The sequence below is a fragment of the Dysidea avara genome, chromosome 4, assembly GCF_963678975.1.
Source record: "Dysidea avara chromosome 4, odDysAvar1.4, whole genome shotgun sequence".
In the NCBI taxonomy this organism is placed as follows: domain Eukaryota; kingdom Metazoa; phylum Porifera; class Demospongiae; order Dictyoceratida; family Dysideidae; genus Dysidea; species Dysidea avara.
The window spans coordinates 42,890,809-42,894,247 of NC_089275.1; positions in this window are offsets into that span (position 1 = coordinate 42,890,809).

Sequence of the window (3,439 nt, forward strand, 5' to 3'; positions counted from 1 at the left end):
TTTGATTGGCTACTTATAATAGCGATGAGGTAATGATTCCAATGTTTTGGAGCCTATAATTTTTTTCTATGAAAATTATTTATGCTATCGTTTTGAGACATTAACACCTACAAAGTGCTTTGTTCGGGTAGCTAGCTAGGGGAAGCATTTTAAAATTGTGTATTGCAGCACAACTTTTAGTTTAATATATACCAATGTTCATTTCAAGAAGACATCATTCAGCTGCTAAAGGATTGGCACGTTATTTGGACAGTCTGAAGTTGCAATTCTAATTGTGTGATGATTCAAAATGGAAATGGCACACCTTTCAAATGGGAGTATTTGAGGAAATATTGTTGCTCAACATTGGTCCTTACCAGGGATTCTACTTGGACCAAAACTAATTGAAAAAGGCTCATGTTTTGTAGCAAGTCTCTTTGTAAAATTGACTCATGTTTACTATTTCAGTGACAGATAGCACTGTACAACCTTTTCTTAGGCACCACTATAGTATAATTATATTATTAATTTGTTGCAACACCTCCACCTGTGAAAGCCATATAGATTTGCAATTGTGTTGATGCATAGCTACAGCAATCAAAAGTCTCATTGTAAAAATTGACTCACATTTAAAATTTCAAATAGCTACCATTGTTTCATCTATAGTAATTCATAGCTAAGTGGTCTGTACAAGGGAAAACGGTAAAGGATCTGAATTCTCTTGAACAATGCACTGATAGCTACATGGACAATGCCAAAAGTGTCTTGATCCAAATGGAGTATAGCCACTGCAGTTAATCATCCATACAGCTCTGCGTTATTCTTTTTTCTTTCTTTACCTTTTTTCCCTAATATTTCTGGGCTGATATACTCTAATAGAGCAGTCACATTACATTTGTGTAACTGCTTACTATGTTACTATGTAGCCACATGTGACAAGGTTTTTATTCATCAAAATTGATGGTTTTGAAGGGTAAAGTGAATGCTCTATTACAGGATCTCGATCTTTATTCCACCCCTATTATTCCGGCATTAAACGTATTTCTGATTATTTTTACCACCTATTATTCCGGAAATTATCATAATCTGCAGGTCCCTACATAGTTACTTTCAATAAACCAAACTTATTCTGCTCTGAACACATAAAGCAGATCACCACGTACTAAGACAGTATTATAGGTCAAGGCACTTTTTAGTGACCTACCAGGGACCACTCTCATTTAGATAATATTGATTATCAAGATAAAATAATGGTCACTTATTGAGATATAGGTTTTACTACTATCACACAGCCCTAATATTGAAGTGTCTGTTTATATTTATATGCACAGGTACTTGTACAGTACAGAGGTGTTTGTGGAGCAGTCTACAGACTTGTAGTCGTAGTTTAATTTGCTACACACACTTGAATGTTGCAGGTAATTTTACATAGTCAGAATTTTTGTGCTCCAAGTCTGAAGGTTACACGTCTAGTTGATGTACATGTACTGATAAGTACAATTGATAAAATTGTCTCACCACTGTTATAATATTGTGTTGCAAGTCTTGCAAGTGCATCATTTTGAAAGAACCATTGCACCACAGCATTGAGTGTTGTGTGAACGTGATGTTATTGTAGAGCTGAAACAAACATTCAAATCATTTGGATATACTTTGCTCATGCTTATTAATTGATATAGCATATCAATGGCAATAATATAATTATTATATTCTTTTATAGACAAGTTATTTATTTTATTATTTCCAAATGTACAGTACTATATAACATTGTGGAATACCGTATACCTGGAAATTTTCGCAGTATGTATATTTCACGGTTTTGTCCTTAGTCAGTAAAGTGTGGAGGTATCCTGCTTGATGAAGATGAATGGGTGGGGAGTGGAGGATGACCATGTGAGGCTAAGAGATGACTCTCATGTCCATATTGTATCCCAGAATCATTGTGCAAAGAAAGAAATTACTCTCTAATGTTTTCTTCTTCCATTTTAGTTTCTCCTTCAACACTATGAAAACGAAATTGTGATGGTGACAAAGCTTGGAATATTTTTCCTCCACAAGAGGTGCGCATGAAGATAATTCAACTATACGTAATGGAATGGGTTTAAACTGAAACATGTACTACAGTAAAATCAATATGATTCTGCAGTTGTTAAGCGCATGTATGTAAACGGTGGCTTGCATATATCTCTTCTGCAGGATTCCAAGCTAGACAAATCGGAATAGTAGAAATTCTTATCAATGAATATGGAATAGATACTAATAGCTTGAATAAGGAGAGTAACCCATGCTTCCTTGAGTTGTTTTCAGGATGTGATTCCTCTGAGGTTTGCCAATCTCTCATCATTGAGTTTATCAAAGAAGTTAACCTTCATGTTAACACAGAAGTTATAGGTAGTTTTTCAGCAATTCACTAGTATGCTGTTCTATGCATATACAAAATGTTCCCTGTTCTCAAAGTTTTAGTAGAAGAATGCAAAATTGATGTGAACCGACAAAATATGTTTACTACATATAATACAACTCCCTTGCAGTTAGCATATGGCACAAACAGTTAGATGCTGCAAAGTATTTAATAGAACATGGAGCTGACCAGAGTGCCATAGATACTGATGGGAAGAACCCTCAACAATGTCTGCTACAAGGTGAAGAAAAAATAAATATCGCCAACTTTCAAAATATCTGATTAAGTGCAGAAAATTATTAAATAAAATTGTAAGTAAGAAATGTGTTCATTTTGAGGAATTATGTGACACAGGCATTCCAGAACACAAAGCTGTAGATATCACCTTTGAAAAATTCCCTGAGTTAAATAATGAAGTCACCCCTACCCAGCCACTTGACCTAGAGGCAATCCCAACCATGAACAAGCTCAACCACTATACATTACTGATATGGCACCATATTATCATGCTATTGGGTTGGAGCTTGATATTCCTAATAGTAAACTGAAGGTGATTAAGTGTGATTCCAGTTTGGCTAATCTTCAAGAGAAGTGTCATAAGATGTTAGAAGTGTGGTTTGAAACTGACACCTCAGCTAGCTGGAAGAAACTGTGTAATGCTCTAGAGGACCATAAAGTGTCACTGTGTACTCTTTCTGAACAGACCATGTAGTTTATATAACGCCATGTGGTGTCCCGTCCCTACAATGTAGAACAATCTCCCTTCCTGTAACCGCAATAATGATAATTATTTTAGTATTTTAGTATTTCTGTATATGTGTGTTGTTCTAAACATTGAAAAAGGTTCTTAGTATTGTTTGTTGCAATATTGGAATACATTGTGAATGTGCATCTGTCCATCCATTATCGGTGTTCCAACACAGAAATTATGATTTTTGATTGGTATGCATACCTCCAGCACACAAATCAGTGGCTAATCATTCTAGCTATATAGCTATCCAGCTGCAGCTCACTATCAGTATTGCTTCCAACCAGACTTGCATGTAACTAGTGGAATGG